The sequence below is a fragment of the Heterocephalus glaber genome, unplaced genomic scaffold (assembly GCF_053883595.1).
Source record: "Heterocephalus glaber isolate CG9 unplaced genomic scaffold, H.glaber_assembly_v1.0 deba00000347, whole genome shotgun sequence".
Lineage (NCBI taxonomy): Eukaryota > Metazoa > Chordata > Mammalia > Rodentia > Bathyergidae > Heterocephalus > Heterocephalus glaber.
The window spans coordinates 20190657-20207712 of NW_028258143.1; the positions used below are offsets into that span (position 1 = coordinate 20190657).

The window sequence follows — 17056 nt, forward strand, 5'->3', positions numbered from 1 at the left end:
AAACAGGTGAAGGAACCTGTCCAAGTGGAATGCAGCCCTTTCTGCAAATGCCATCTGCTCCTGGGCGGAAGGTATGGAAGCGTGTATGGGGAAGGGTGGCAGTATCCAGTTCCATTACCTTTGGAAGGGGCCCACAGAAGACCACGGACAGGGCCCTGTCTCTGCAATAGTTTAATTGTTCCCAAGTTCCCTTTCCATATCTACCTCAGATAAAAGTAGAAAATGATATGGAAGAAAAAAAAAGATTTTGTTTTATTCCAAGTGTTAAAGAGGGGTAGGGAGCTCTTGAATGCTCTTCTTGAAGAAAGAGGGGGGCCAAAGAGATTTTCAGTAGTGGAGAGTAAAAAGGATACAGAGAGGCGCCCTTGGCCCCCTGCCTCTCCTCTCCTAGGACTTCTTCCGTTCTTTGAAGTTAAACAAGAGTGTTCAATGAGCAAAATATACCTGAGGAAACACAGGGCAATAGTTTATAGGAATTTGAGAGAAGTTAGAAGATCTTGTAGTAGAAAGGCTAATTAGTGTGTTTTCTAAGGGTAAAAACTGAGAAAGATACCTTTTTCCTGCTCTTTCCCAATCTTACCAAAACCACTTAGTGATGTTGGTGAGTGACGGCTGGTTGTGGACTCGGGGGCTTGCATTGGTGTCTACTTGTGTGTGTATGTGAGAGCCATAAGAGAGAAAACAAGGGTACAAAGTATCATTTATGTGCCCGTGCATAAGAGTGTATGTGCGTGCACACGTGCGTGCTTAGGCAGGAGACTCCTGTGTGTGCACACTAGCATATACACCCAAGACAGCCCCACCAGTGGGCAGGGAGAAATGTGTTGCTGAGTTTTGCTGTGCGCTGCTCAGAAAAGGGAACTCTCCCACCACCCTGTGTTTGCACAGAATTTTGGATTTCCTTTAGGCAGAGACAAATGCCTGGGTTCTCTGTGCATTCTCCTCTCTTTAGAGGATGAGGAGGAGAGTTGCAAAAGAAAACCTTGCAGTCTGGCCAGACATGCGCGTGCTGGGCTGGGAGTAGGAGTGTGTTGCATGCACACGGTGGTAATCGCATTTCGAGTGTAGATCAGATGGCAGTGGGGCCTTGTGGTGCGGGACATGAATGAGTTGTCGCAACACAATAGCGTGCAGCCTTCCTACGGGGACTGGGTGACCAGCGGTTTTGTTGGGAGTGAATGCGAGGAGATTTCTGCTACAAGTGCGGCGGAATTATTATGAGCCTGAAGGTCAGACTATACATTGCAGGTCCCCAAAGCCTATAGACCTTGGGAAATGTGGGGCCTCGAGCCACGTCGTTATACCTGACAGTCCTTTCAATAGACTAATTCAATTAACGTTCGGGGTTTCGGTCTTCATTTGGAGAATAACAATGTGGGGGTGGGTGGGGTGGGGGGATTCCTTAGGTATTAGGGATCCTAAGCAATTCTGCCCAAGCTCAGGGTGGGACTGGGGGAGGTCATTGAAGGAAAAAAGCCGGTGTGGGGAGGGAGTGTGTGGGAGGCAAACCTTAGGGGGGGAAATCGCTGTTGGCTCACGAAATTGGGGCTGCAGCTTTGTTTGCAGAGGTCCCAGAAGAATCCTGGGCGTAGGGAGGAGTCCACAGAGAAAATTTCTTTCTTTCCTTCCTTCTTTCTTTTTTTCCTGTGTGTATGAAATACACCCATAAATTTCTGGGTTCCTGGAAAGCCCGAGAAAAGTCTGCTGTGGGTTGTCACAATGGAGGGATTTCAATATTTGGACTTGTGTTCCCACGATACAATCTTCCCCACTTCCTCTTATTGGAAAAATCAGTTCACAGCACGGACTCCCCGCCACCACCACCATCACCACTACCACCGAGAGGAACTGAGATCTTTCTCCTTGACTGAGAGATGGGGAAATTTCTTTTTCATGATTTCCGTAATTTGATTCGAAAGGGGTTCTCCTGGCCCCGGCGTTCCTGGGCCTGCGAAGGGCTCGCTCGACCCGCCAGCCCAGCGCGGAGGGTGCCAGGGCACAAACGCCACCGTACGGGTCGCTGGTCGCGGGTTTCTTTCGGAATTCGGGTTCCAAGGGGATGGAGCGAGGACAGATGCAGGATTATTGGCTCAGATCAGGAGAAGTAGAGTCCTCACCAGCTCCTCTGTAACCCTAAGTTGCTGAGGTGGAGCCATTCACCTAGTCAGGGCCCTGGACCTAAGGATTTTAGAGCTCGAGATCCGAAAGCTGGAGACTACACACCTTTGCCAACATATCCCGATTTTTTCTTTAACCGCTGAATCTCACCCAGACCCCAGAGCCCAAACTTTATTTTGGGTTCAACCTCTTTCCCTCTCCCCATAAAAAGAACCCAGAGTCAATTCAGACTCTACTACGCTCGAATTTTCTTCTCTCCTTTATTTTGTTTTTTCCTTCTCTCTCTCCGTCCCTCCACTCCTTGAAAGTTCTGGCGCTTCCAGGCTTCCAGGGTCCCTTGGCCACCCCTGTCCCCACCTGTCCGAGTGGCTGCTCCCGCCTCGATCCGGCTGGCGCGGTCCGGTCCGTAACGACTGGCTTGGAGCGTGCGCGCGCGGGTGAGGGAGAGTGTGGAGGAGTGAGGAGGGGCTAGCGCGGCTTCCGGGCTCTGCAGCCCCCACCCCTCGGCTTGTCCATGCTCCCCGGGAGGTCCAGACCCCACTCCAAAGTTGGAGACAAAAAAAAAAGAGAGAGAGAGAGAAAGGGGAAAAAATCTAGTCCTTTATAAAGGAACACCCCTGCGGTTCCAAAAAACGTTCTTTCTGCTTTCCCTGGGATTAACCGTCCCCCCCTTCCCTTCACTCCTTTAGGGGTGGGTTGGGGTTGTCGGGACTCTTCTCCCCAGACCCCAGAAAGGCAGACCGAAGTCCGCGCGCTTCGCTCCTGGCGCCGGGCTCGAAGCCAGCCAGCGCCTTCCCGCTTCCCTCCCAGCCGGCCCTGAAGGGCGATCTGGGCCGCTCCTCCGGGTCGCCCTCAGGGACCGGGTCCTTGGGACCCGCAGCCCCGGGAAGGTCGAGAAAACTCCCAGTTGCAGCCAAGATCCGAGCACTGGCGCGGGGTTGGGGGAGCTGGCTGGGTGACGCGAAAGGAGAAAGTTCAGCGCAGACGGTGGGATGGACCGGGAAGGGCTGTCCCTGGAGCCTGAGAGTGGAGCGGAAAGGAGCCAGAGGACCCATCTGCTTCCCCCATCCCGCCCCACCTCCTCCTCGGACGGGGTCGCTGGCGGGGCGGCGGTGGGGTGGGGGTGGGGTCACCGCAAAGCCCGGGCCTTGCAAGACCGCAGTCCCCGACTGCCTGCTCCCGCAGAAAGCGGGGTGGGGTACCCGTGTGCGGCCCCGCGCGTGCGTGTTTGTACGTGACTCCGTACGTGAAAAGCTCCAGGATGTGTGTGCACGAAGATTGGTGCGCTGTTGTGCGTGTGTGCGCCTAATCCTGTCGTGGTTGCGCAGCCGTGTGCATCTGTGGAAGTGTGCCTACTTGGGCTCCATGCTGCTGTGTGTGCTAGTGCGTGTCCGTGCGTACAGTCCCCGCGCGTGCGAGCTGGGAAAGGGAGAGCAGCGCCCTCTGACCGAGGTTTTGGAAAGGTGTTAGGTCGCAAGGGCCCTAAACCTCTGACCCAAATCAACTAAGTGGTGGAGGTCTAATCTGCCACCCACCCCGCAACTCTCTCCAAGTCCGTCACTTAGCAGGGCAAGGACACAGTTTAAATCCAAATTAAGACAACTTTTAAAATTGTTATTTCCCAACACCCACCTTAGTAACTTTGAGTCCTGATAGCCAAGAGGGTGCGCAATACGTGCCAAGGTCAAGATCAAAGGGGCCTCAGCGAGAAGACCAAACGCCCGCTCCACACAAGAGGCAACTGAGACTCCTCCGAGAGGGGAAGAGACCGGTCAGGGTCGCCGAGAAGCTGCCTTTGGCCTCTGGGCTCGCCAAACCCGGCCGTGAGCCGTGAGCCGTGAGCCGTGGGCGTGGTTTTGTCCTTGGCCCTAAGTCCCAGATGCGAGCGCCGGCGATGGGGGGTCTCCTCTACATTACAGTGAGAGTCACCCGCTTCCCGGTGTGTGGGAGGGAGAGGAAGGCGACCTCTGCGGGGAGAACAGTCCCTTCTCGGGCTGGATCCCAGTCGGGGGCCTGGAGGTCCTTGCCTCTTGCACCCCTAGAAGGGCAGCAGCTTCGCTCGGGCCCGCATCGGAACTTTCCCGGAGGGAAGCTGGCCGCGCTTCCTGGGGGCGCCCTTGCTAGGCCGGGGACGGAAAACCGGCCCCAAAGCCATTCCAGGTGCGTCCCTCCCTTCCCGCACAGAAGACGCCCGGCCCAAAATTGTTATGCAAAGAAGTCAAGTATGTGCTCTTCCAGCGATCAAAGCGGCAAAGCCAAATATTAGAAGAAAAGTCAATAATGGATGAGCAGATTAAGAAACCCATCTCGCGGACAATTATCGCCGCAATTGAAAAAGCGCTCTCTTTTCCTTATCCTCCCTCCCCCATAAATAAAAGGAGGGGGAAAAAGAAGAAAGATGGGGGCTAGGGCTGGCAGCCTAGAGTGGCAGCAGGGGAGAGTGCGTGAAAGGGCGGCTGCGTGTTTGCTGGGGGAGATAATGCCTCCTAGGGCTGCCCCCAGTAGGCCCCGAGTTTTCTCTGGCCAAGCGGTCCGAGCCTTGCCCTCCGCGCCAACGCAGACTGGCCCCTTAAAAGACGGAGCGTAAATCCTCTTCAAGCTAGAACCGGGGTTTATAGGGTCTTTCACTTCCTTTTGGCATCCAACCGAAGCTCCTCCGCCGAACCCCTTCAGATCTTCTTTCTTTTGAGACCGGAACCAAGGCAGGCGGGTAGGGTAGAGAGCTGGGTCGGAGGGACGCGGGCGGATCCCCGGCTGGTTTGCCTGTGGAATAAGCGCCACCTGCGGGTCTCTTTGGAGAACTGCGCCGGCACGGTGCCCTCCGTAGGTAGGAGAGGCTGAGCCGGGAGACTTTTGCAGCCCCGCGGGGTGTGGGGGCAGGGGACAGTCGGCTTCTTTTCCAGTTTACCCCTGAAGGGGAGAGACAACCGGGTTCCCAGAACCCAAAAAAAGGATCCTTCTTGGGAACCCTCGCATCTCGAGAGAGCTAAAGCTTTTGGAAAGAAAAGCCCCTTAGGGGTGTGTGCGCTCGATTCCAAAGCCGAAAATACCTGGAGCAGTGGGGTGAGAACAGCGAACGACATTCCTTTGCCCCCTCTGCCTGGTCTGCTCGAGACTTAAGAGGGACCGAGTTCTCTCGGAGCCCCGCGTTCCTTACCGAGTAACACAGGGAGTTTGCTCTGATTCCCTCCCGATTCTGGCTTTGACTCGAACACTGCATCTGAGTGGAACGTGTAGGCACGCTTGTCCTGTGTTCTAGTTCTAGCCCTTATTGCTCCTGGGGTTTGCATGCCGTTTGTATCCTCACCTCATACATAGTTAAGGTATACGTGTTTCTATCACATTACCACAGGTTTCCTCAGTTGTCTGAGAATTTTGAGTGGGGTCAGAATGTTTCTTGGCCCGAATTATTCTGAGTGCTCATTAATTTAAATCTCTTTTAAGATGAGGAAATCAGACAAACAAAACTTGGTTCGCTTTGTAGTGGAGATACTGCCGGGAAAGATCCCTGTGGTGAGGACACCAGGGGTGGATTGGGCAGGCAGCGGTCACTGTCAGGGAGGCCCGAGGCTGGAGGGACGGCCTGGAGGTCCAGGCCAGGTGGGGCGGGCGGGTAAGGTGAGGTGGTCCCAGACCGAGGCCGCCTGCCAGACACTGTCTGACCAGCAGAAGCAGCGAGCCAGCGTTGAGACCCCTGCAGGACCGCACGGACCCGAGGCGCTTTCTCTCGACTTTCCCTGGAGTTCCTAAAGCGCTGAAACCCGGGAGGCATGTTTGGCAGTACTGAGTTGCCCGGAGATCGCTGTTTTGAGTTTGCTAAGTTCCAGGGAGGCACCACTTCTGCAAGGTCGGGGGTCCGGGCGTGGAGTAGCCGGAGCCCAAATTGGGGGCCCCCCCTTGGGGCCCGGGAATGCCCCACAGGACCGACCTCGCGGTCCCGGGCCTTCCCTAAGAATCAAAACTCCCCTCGAGACCTCCGAAGCGGCAGCCACCCGGTCCCTTGCTTTTCGGGATGGAGAGGTCGCTTCTAGCCTTTCCGTCTGAGAGTTGGGGAGCAGTTCTGGCACCCCGTGCTCCCCAGAGGCAGTAAATTTCTGTGTTAGAGAACAGGGGCCGGTGTGGGACTCAGGGTGGGGTTGATGATCTACGAAAAGACGAGGAAATCGGGGAAGGGCGTCCGGTCTCTTGTCCAGGTCCAGTTGAGACCCGAGGGTCGGTGGGACCTTCTGTGCAGCTCGGGATTTTCACCTGCGAGCCCGGCTCACAGATGATGCCACCGGGTTTGGGGGGGCATGCCCTCTACTTCGAACACCAATGCTTTCCAACCCCCCAAGCCCCTCGTCGCAGAGTCCAGTCCTTCCCCTGGTCCGGGGGCACCGGGTCAAGCTGCTCCTTCAACCAGGCAGGCCTGGGAAGACGGCTCCAGACTGAGGCCTAATACTGCTGGGGCTGGGGACGGCGGGCCCGGAGCGAGGGCTTGGGCTGAGAGGGGTGGCCGCGTGGAGATTGGCCAACCCGGACAGGAGCACCGACACTCTGTAGGGGCCTCTGCCCCTGACTCTCTTAGGCGGGCTACATCTCTCTTAGGGGGACCCAGGTTTGAGGATCTGTGCTAAAAACGCCAAGAGTTCAGAGCTCTGCGAAGAGCCAAAGAGCCGGTCCAGAGATGGTGAAGTTCCGGAGGGGCCTGCTCCACTGCAACCCCTCGGTTCACACCTGCTTCTAACTTCCGCGAGGGGGTTGGGGGGCCTAAAACAACAGGCGCAGTTATGTTCAACTTCATTTCCACACTTCTCGGCTATAGAAGGAGATGGAAAGATAGGAAGCAAGATGGAAGAGAGGGAGGGGCGGAAGGAGAAAAGGAGGATGTATACAGAGAGAGCCTGTGTGCGTGCGTGTGTGTGTGTGTGTGTGTGTGCGCGCGCGTGTGTCCACTTGCATCGTTCTGGGTTCACCCCCTCCAGAAGACTGCACCATGATGTCCTGTATAGGTTGGAGGCTTCTATGGCCCTCCCAGCTCTGAAGGCGGCACCTGGGTTAGCACGTATCATCTTTACAGGAATCTGTCTAGTAATACAGCCTCTTCATCTTACAAAGATGGAAACTGAGGCTGGAAGGCAGAGCCTGACCCAAGGGCCTGCCTGTTGAAAGTGAGAAATGAAGAATTGCATCTGTCCTCAGCTCCTGGTTAGCCAGATGGGGACCTGTTCTCTCAGAAGACACTGGAAGTTGTCCTGCAGGCCCTGGGTGGGAGTGGACAGACCCTCCAGTCCTGCCCTGATCCTGCCACCAGACTGCCAGAATCTGCTGCCTGGGTCGGTCGGGGAGCCTTCTGCCCGTGCTTCTGGGCTGGCTCCTTGCAGGGTGAGCACCTCCTTAATGAGCCCCCAGTCCAGAGAAGTCCCCTACCGGCACAGGGTCAGTAATCCCAGAGCCTCACATGGGCTTCCTGTTCTGTCAGCAGAACAGAAGGCGCAGCCTCCTCTTGTTGATACATTCCACTTTCTTTCTTCTGGCTTTTGAGCTCAGTGAGATCATGGGACTCCAGCTCAGTTGGCTGCACAAGAAGGCAAGGACAGAAATGCTGTCTGGGCTGACCCTGGTCCTGGGATCCAGCACACCCTGAGGGGATCCAGGCTGTGACTGATGTGCAGGCTGTGGGCCAGATCGCCAGGCTATTTCCACACTTGCTTCTGGCCGCCGGCGAGGCTCCTGACTGGGGTCCAGGAAACTCCCATCCCTCAGAGGAACGAGACTGGCTTCCCCAGGCCTGCATGTCACCTATCAGGGAGCAAGTGTGGGAGCTTCTGAGGGACAGTTAGGCCCCTGTCACTCCCCAACAGTTTCCGACCCCCACTTGGGGGAGTTGTTCCCTAAGACCCATTCCCAGGGCACTGCCATAGGTCTCCAGCCCTTATCCTCCAACCAGAGAACCAGAACAAGGGGACTTGCAGTGAGCAAAAGGAGAACCACACCACCCCAGGCCCTGCCAGTGCTCTGGGGGTGAGGCAGAAGCCCTCACTGCAGCAAGAGGTGGTCGGGGACCACTGACTGCTGACCAGAGCCTCTCTCCTAAGGGAGCTGATTAGAATTTGTCAGGTGTGGAAACCTTCCTATCAGAGGTGGCTTAGGTTTGGGGATCATGACCCTGGGATTCTAGAGGAAGCTTTTAGAGAGGTCTGGAAAGAGGATGAGGGTGCTTGCACTTCCAAAGGAGCCTGAACTTGAATTTTTTTTCGAAGGTATCTGGACTGAGAGCCAAAGTACAGCAAGGAAGAGGTTCCCACCCATCGCCCACACCTGGAGATTCTGGGTGCTTTCCCAGCGGGGCACGGGAGGGGGGTGGGGTGCACAAGGGTGAGAGTGGGGGAGGTGAATGATCCTGGCCGGTTCATCCCTCAGAGAGCACGGGAGCTAAGAGATCCGTGCGGAAATCCCTCCCCCAGCAACCTTTAGCATTTATCTCGTCTCCTGTCAGTCTCCCTAGCTTTCAAGTGTGGACTCGACAAGAATGTTGCAAGGAAAAACTAATTAAATGGCAGTACAATGCTTTGGAAATATTAAGTGTCATGTAAATGCCTAATGCTAATAATAATCTTGATGGTGGTAATTATGTTCCAGGAAGCGCATTTCCAGACAGCCCAGCGCTGAGCCGGAATGTGAATGTGCTGCCCCTCTTGGAGGAGCGGGAAGCACCCACCCCTTTCTGCAGCTGAGGTGAGGTCAGCTCTGCTGGCCCTGCAGAGGTGGGTGCTGCAGGCCACGCCCTTGTCACCTCAAAGTCACACAGTTGCATCTTGGCTGGAGTCCTTAAACAAATTATTGGAGCCTCTGAGACTGGAGCCTGCTGCACACAGAGCCAGAATAGTAGTATCCGTATCCGCACCCTGAGATGGAGACAAGGATCATATGACAGTGGGTGTAGCGCACTTAGGGAAAGCAGCCACGGTAGGGAGTAAGTGTAAGGTGAACAGGAGCAGTTCATTTGGCCGAATTTGCCTGGCCCGAGTTGCCAAGAAGTGACCTCAAATCCCACTGGCTCTCATGTTGTTCAGATCTGACCTATTTTTTGGGCACTCAGAAACCATTTCTTCTAGTTTTGGTTGGAGGTAGTTATGGATATTTTCACTTTATTATCTGTTCTCTCAGAAAGTCAATTTCAAGGCACTCCAAAAGCAAAGGGTGAAGGAGCCAGGGGTAGAGGGTGCAGGCTTGTGTAAGTCCTGAGCTCTTTGGCCCACCCGGCTTTCTGTCCCTTCTCTGCGGAGATTCTGGACCTCACTGACCATGAACTGTGTCTGCAACATCAGTCCTGAGTGGAGTGGAGAAAGACCATGAAGAGCAGGTTCCCAGTGTTTCAGCAGAGGCTGGGGAGGGGAGCGGACTGATTCAGAGAGGAGATCAAGCACTGGAGGACAGCTCCAAAGGAGCGACAAGCCCTCTCTGCTATAGTCCTGCCCTCGGGCAGGTGACTTCTGCTGTGGCTGCCTCTGACCCTTGATTCAAGCCTCCTCCAAGTGTGTTCGGAGGCTTCAGCGCTGTTCCCTTCAAGGTCTGGCTGCTGTGAGCTTGGTTAGGAAGTCACTGTGCTGCTGTGCCTACACCGAGAAGGATGTGTTCGAGTCCTTTTTAGGGGAAAGTGTATCCTTTACTCTCCTTTTCCTTGGATCTCTTGATGGAAAAACCAAGAGGTTCTCTGATCTTTCTTTAGCGTTTTGTTTCTGGTGAAACACTAGGCCTTCCCCAGGACTTTGGGTTCCTTACAAGGCAATTTCCCTCCTCCACCCCCCAACCCTCTCCTTAGACGCTTCCCTGGCACTGTTGGACCTGAAATTCGGGGCCCAGATGTTGGCAAAACTGGTGAAGGCTTTGGGGGCAGCAGTTTGCAGTGACTCACCTTTGAGGCTTTTGGAAACTTCTACCTGGAAGTCTCTGGGCCTTTTGGGGATCTGTAGAGTCCCCTCTATGCTTTAATGAGACTCCTCACCCTTAACTTGGCCTAATTTTATTTCTTGGTACCTTGGAGACTAATGACAAATTTGAGTTCCTTCAGCTCCCTTTTTATTCTGTCTTTCCCAATTTGTTTACAGAATCAGGTTTTACTGCCACGTGGACATACCCCTTCTCATTTGGGAAAAGTGCAGCTGATTTTTTTTTTTGTAAATTAAGAATGGAGCCCATTCTTGTCTATGTTCATCTTTGAAAACAAAGTGCAATACATTGTTTGGTTTAAGTGAGGCATCAGTTACTCAAAAACACCTACTCTGATATCTCTTCCGATTGTTCAAATCTTTCACCTTTTATTAAAGACCACTGTGAAAGCCTGGTGTGGTGGTTCACACTTGTAGTCCCAGCACTGAGGGAGGCTGAGGAATGAGGACTGCAAGTTCAAGTACTCCCTGGGCAATTTATCGAGATACTGTCTGAAAATAAAAAATAAAAAGTGTTGTCCATTTAGCTCAGTGGTAGAGCACTGCAGGGTTTCATCCACAGGATCACAAAAACAAAGAAAAGAAAACAAACAAAACCCATCTTTCTTTAAAAGTAACACCTTTTTTGTGATGTTGGGTATTGAACCCAGGGCCTTTTGCATGCTAGGCCAGTGTTCTACCACTGAACTATATCCCCAGCCCTGTCAAAAGAAAAATTTTATTTTGTGGGAGGTCTCATTAAATTGTCTAGGCTAGCTTTGAACTTGTAATCCTCCTGCCTCAGCCTTCTGAGTAGCTGTAGTTGCTGGCATGTGCCACCATGCCTGGCCAAGAATAACACCTTTTAAATATCATACAGAAACAGATGGTTTCCCTGGTAATTCTTTAAAATTTCCAAATAAGAATGCTACAATACTATAGGCTTTGGGGTTTGGGTGAGATTTTTATTGTTGCCTTTTGGCTGAAAGTGTTTGGAGTATGAGGCCAGAAACACGGCACGCACACTCACACACACACACACACACACACACACACACACACCATGCACATACAGTTGAAAGGAATTCTGGAGGTTGCCATTTCATCCTCTCCTGTCCAAATACAGACTTTGTTTTTCATTTCTTGTTTATGATGAGAGACTTGGGCTTATGGTGTCCCTCTCTGTGCTCTAGTTGGGCAAGTTTTAGCACAGAAAGGTATGTGGCAGATTCGAGCCCACAGCACCTCTTGGTGACAGGAGGAATGGGGTGCCGGCCAGTGTCTTTCTGCCAGGCAATTCATCTGCTGCTGCTTCTGATTAGGAGAAAAATCCACATGCAAATCCTGCAGCTAAAAAGTATAATTCTCCCCATGAAACACCCACAGTACCACGAGCAAGCTCCCAAACGTGCAGGTAGTTTCTATGGAGATTACCCTGGTGCACATCCAGGACAAGGGGACAGTGGATAACAATGTCCATTCTGCACCCCTGGCCGATTTTCTGGGTTGAGTCTATAGCTCAGTAATCTCCCTGCAGGATTGGGAACTGTGGTTTGGGACTGTTGAGTGAAAGTGAAGGCACTGCAAATTCCTTTGGAATTTTTAAACAACTTTGTTTTGCTATTACTGTTTTAATCTGCTGCACCTGAGGTTCTTGCTACATTATGAAGAATTTGTTTCCAAATCAAGGAGACACATTTGAGGATGTAGATAAATTTGTAGTGACCATTGCTAAGTCTGTCTTTTTGTTTTCATGAGGATAATATTTCATCAGACAACAATGCCTTCACCAGGAATTTCATGGAAAATTTTTTAAAAATTGGCATTTTTGGCTCCCTTTGGTTGGTGCAGAGGAATAATGGGGTGAGCTGTGAGATGCAGAAAGACCAGGGCTACATCACAGGGAGAGAAGCAGAGAGGTGGTGCTAGGGCTGGGGGAGAAACACAGCAAGTGGAACACGGAGAAGGGGAGCAGTGTCCAGCTGTCCCAGGCCCCAAGGTAGCTGGGGAGCTCAATTTGCTTCACTGGTACATTCTCCTTTTTCAACCTCAGGGCTCTCAGACCACTCCCAATCTTTATTTGTCATCTACAGTTCTAACTGGACACAATACTTGCCATGGGCTCTGAGTACCTAAGTACTTTAATAATTTTGGCTAATTCTTTTAAAACCCTGCTCGCAGCAGGCTGTGCAGGAAGTAAGGCTTCTATTCAAATGTCCTTCCCCAGCTGTCAAATAGTGAAAAACTGTCCATCCATAAATTTGGATGATTTTACCCTCCGGGGTTTTCGGCACTGGTGTGTGGTCCTGGAGCCCAAGTGCTCGCTCAGCATTTCCTCTGGATAATGGCATGTTATCCGGTCACACAGTAGCTTGGGGGTGCATCCTTAGGGCACAGTGAGACAAAGGCCATTGGAAACCACCTCACTGAAACTCCTGAGCTGGCAAGGGGGAGAGCAGAGATTGATTCCCATTTCTGTCCAGGGGAAACTGCTCTAGCAGCTGAGAGGATCCTGCCCAGGGTGGACAGGCTGGCTAGGTCCTGGCTGGTGGAAGGAATGAGCCAGCCAGGAGAGAGAGAGAGAACAGAGAAGAAACAGAGAGAGCTGGCTTTTCTCTAGCACATTTCGCCTGGAGCCGTTTTGCTGGGAGAGCTGCACAGCTGGGCTGGCCAGGGCATTCCCAGTGCAGAGCAAGGGAAATTGACTGAGGCAGGTCTCTAGTGGGCCAAAGAAGCTGGTTCTCTGTTCTTGTGGTCCATGCCTTTTCCTGTCTCATGGAAAGAAGACTTTCTAGTCTATGCCCTTCCATCAGCTGAGATCCAGGTCTCTGCTTCTGAGTAAAACATGGAGAGAAGGGTATGTGCATAAAGAATGTGTAGCCTAAATCCAGCTGGTGGTAGAATTCCAGGTATTCTCCAGCAGGTAGGAAATTGGGGGTGTCCTGGCTATGTAAGTGCTATGTGATTAATCATGATTACATTCCGAATAAATTCTCGTGGATCCTTACATCCTTGTACTGTTGGAGACTGCATTTGGGAGATGATAGATAGATGTGGCTTCATGTCAGCTCCTCCAGCATGGTGGTCTCTCGCCACATGTGGCTTCTGAGCGTGGAGCTATGGCTGGTCTGAATGGAACTGTGTTATTAGTGGAAAACACACCAGGAGGGCCTGAAGGTGGCTCAGTGGTAAAGCACGGGAAGCCCTGGGTTCCATCCCAGCACCACAGAAACAAACACACAGACATCAGATTTCCAACTTAGAAAAACAAAACACATGTAAAGTATCTCATTACTGTTTTTATATTGATTGTATGTGGACACGATAATTTTTAATATCTTGTATTAAACAAAATACCTTACTAAATTACTGAAACTTCAGGTTTATTTTTTAACATGGCTATGAGAGCATTTAAAGTTTCATATGCAGCTGGAATTCAGGGCTCACATTATATTTCTGGGTATCTGTTTTGCTCTAGGATTTATTACTTTCTTTTTTTTTTTTTCTTTTTTCTTTTTTTTGGTACCGGGGATCGAATTTGGGTCCTTGCACTTGGGAGGCAGGCGGCGGAACCACTGAGCTAAATCCCCGGCCCTCTTTTCTTTTCTTTTTAAGCAATATACATGGAGCAGCCCAGAATTTCAGTAAAATTTTCTTCTGCTATTGTAGGTAAGAACCGAATGGTCTAGGAACACTAGTTGACAATTTCAAAATACTGGCTTCTGGCGACATCATGTGACCTTTTCTTGGTACTACACCAGGCGCAGGTTACCTATTGCTGGTACCACACAAGGTAGACTAGTATCTTAGGAAGTAACAGCAGAAGTACCATGCATAGCACAAAAGTGAAAGGGTGGAAAATAAATACAAGCAGAAGTAATTAGCTTATTTTTAGACAGAGATGACTTCAAGCCAAAAATGATCAGAAGAGACAAAGATGCCCATTACATTCTAGTAAAGGTAACAGTTCAACTGGAAGAGATGATAGTTGTAAATATATCTGCACCGAATGTCAATACACCCAACTTGATGACACAAAAACTACTGGACCTAAAAGAACAGAAAGACAACAATATAATCATAGTTGGGGACTTCAATATTCCAATGTCATAATTAGACAGGTCAACCAAACAATGAACAAAAGACATCAGAGTTAAACCACATTATTGAACAAATGGACTTAACAGATATCTACAGAATGTTTCACTCAATAACAACTACAAAATGCATATTTTCTCAACAGCACACAGGATATTTTCCAAAATAGACCCTCTCTTAGGCCATAAAGCATGTTTAAATAAATGCAACAGAATTTAAATACTACCGGATCATAGCAGAATAAAGCTAGAAACCAGCAGTGAAAGAAGCCATGAAAATTACACAGACATGTGGAGATTAAATAGTATATTATTAAATATTCTGTTGATCACAGAAGAAATCATGGAAGAAATTTTTTTTGTTTTGGAAGATCTTTTATTGAAAATAAAGTAAATTTATCAGTTCTGAAACTAGTGATATATTTATTGTCAAGGTCAAAATTTGAGCTTTAAAAAAGTGACAGTTATATTTCTAAAAATCTTGTTTCCATGATTATGAGCTCTAAAGACTCTTCTAATGAGGTAAGTGGTGATACTAATGAATGTGGTCTTTTGATAATGATGAATGTGTCCACAGCTGAAAGATCTGCGTAATTCAGTAAACCATCATTTGCTAAATGAACAGCACATGATGTCACACAACAGAAAAAAGATCCATTCAAAATGCAATATAGGCCAAATAGATTTTAATGTTAGAGTTTGAAAAGCTCACTGATATGGTTTCAGATTCTATACTGCAAACAAACAGTAAGAAAACTACTACATGAAGGAATATATATACACAATTATTTGAAAAGGCTACTGTTTAATACTCCTTTCTTTTCCAACTAACTGCGTAATGCTAGATTTTCTTCATGCTCTCCAATCAAACCAATATACAGGGTATGACTGAAATATATGATGAATGTTTAAATTAAAATTATTTATTACAGTGAAAGACAAATTACCATTAACCCCACTCAAAATACTTCCTTTTGCTTAGAATACACTTACTCACTGTTTCTGCCACTTTATGAAGCAGTTTAAAGTTCTCTTTCATGAGTATTTTCACAAGGTGTGATCAAAAATATGGTGAATGTTGCTGCCAAACATCGAAGAAATTTTAAAAATTCTTAAAACCAAATGACAATGGAAACACAGTATACTAAAACCTAAAGGGTAAAATGAAAACAGTTCTTAGAGGAAAGGTTGTAACAATAAATGCATACATAAAAACAAAGCAGCCATTCCAAATAAATAACCTAATGATGTATCACAAAGTCCTAGAAAGAAAAGAACCCAAATCTGAAACAAATCAAAGGAAAGAAATTATAGATTATCAGAGTGGAAATTAATGAAATTGCGACTAAAAAAGCAAGACAAAAGATCGATGAACCAAAGAGTTGGTTTTTTGAATTTTGAAAGGATGGGAAGGGAGTCTGGGACAGAGGAGATGGAGAGAGAAGAGGGGAAGGGGAGGTTCAAAGGACTGAGTTGTGGTGTGATATGTACCAATTCACCCATGATGAATGCATTTACTATGTGTCACAAATATATACTAATAAAAGTTGATAAAAGAGACTGAAAATAAAAAGAAATCCTAAATGTGCAGGGTGCAGTGGTGCACATCTGTAATCCCAACTACTTGGGAGGCTGAGGCCAGAGGATCGAGAGTTTGAAGTAAGCCTGGGTAAGTTAACAAGATCCCATCTCAAAATAAAACTTAGAAAAAATTTAAAGGACTGCGGATGTAGCTAGTGTAGAGCACTTGCCTAGAACACACAGGGCCCTGGCTTCAATCCCCAGGACTAGAAAAAAGTGCTAAACTCACAGAAAGATGTCTGTCCAGCCTTAATCCCTCTTCTCACTTCCCTTCACCTCCTTTCAGCTCTGCCACATCCACAATATAGGGCTGACCCACTAAGCCATGGGGAAGTTCTCTTTCTACCAGAAGAAGTAGCTCTAGATTTGGGGTTGGAAGACACCATCCAAGCCTGGCAACTCTGCAAGAGACTTGAGTCCTCTTGGGAAAGTCATCGAACCTCCCTCAAGTGCAAAACAAAAGGTCATAGCAGATGAACTTGAAGTTCACTTTTGGGTCCCTAAATTCATGAATTAAATGGTGGAATTTGAAACGTTAATGGAGAAGACTTTTAAATAACGCTTCATTATTGTTGACACAGGAGGAAAGTCAGTCTTGGGTCTAACTTGCAATTCAGGGCGGGGACCCAAACAGGAAGCTGAGGGGGGCAACTACCAGTTCTGAGGAGATGATGACACTCACAAATACAATCATCATTTGTTGGGACTAATTATTTGCATTCATTATCTAATTTAATCCTCACAACAATCCCACAAATAGGACATTATTATGCTAAGAATGTTTAATATATTTTAATGTATTTAATATAGTTGCAACCCATTACCAAATATATTTAATAATATATATGTATATCAAAGACATGTCTACAAATGAGTAAGCTTAAAAATCACAAGTACTGATGGATGGTATTTGTTTTCTGTTGCTGTAATGAAATAGATGAGGTTGGGTATTTTAGAAAGAGAATTTTATTTAGCCCACAGCTTTGAAAGTTCCAGGGCCTGACACTCCCATTGACCCAGCTCTGGGTGGTGGGGACCTCCTGGAGGATGGGATCATGATAGAAGCACATGCGAGAGGGAGAGGTCACTTGGAAATACAGGAAGCCAAAAAGGGGGAGTTGGGGATCAGTCTTGCTCTTTCCTAACACCCATCATGAGAATCAACGAAGATCCCTAGAGAACGATGTTAACTTCCTCGGGGGACAACAACCCCAGTGGCCTTCCCCCAGGCCCACCTCCTAAAGGCCCACCACTTTGCTACCACAGGAGGACCAAGCTTTGGATACTCAAACCCTGCGGGACAAACCACAGCAAACCATGGCAATCATGAGCCCCTGTGAACTGCTTCCA

The 17056-nt window shown here is 49.3% G+C and overlaps 1 long non-coding RNA gene across 2 annotated transcripts; it reads right to left on the reverse strand.

Annotated features, from left to right (window-relative positions):
• Window positions 1-233: 233 nt before the first annotated feature.
• LOC147829876 (uncharacterized) lies at window positions 234-4214 on the reverse strand. 2 transcript variants are annotated; one of them, XR_015446122.1, is made up of 3 exons: window positions 3751-4214; window positions 1510-1644; window positions 234-444 (listed from the first exon to the last, which is right to left on the reverse strand). It is a non-coding gene; the product is annotated as an uncharacterized LOC147829876 (long non-coding RNA). The 2 variants fall into 2 exon arrangements; XR_015446123.1 differs by lacking the exon at window positions 3751-4214 and adding an exon at window positions 2476-3171.
• Between the last annotated feature and the right edge of the window lie 12842 nt (window positions 4215-17056).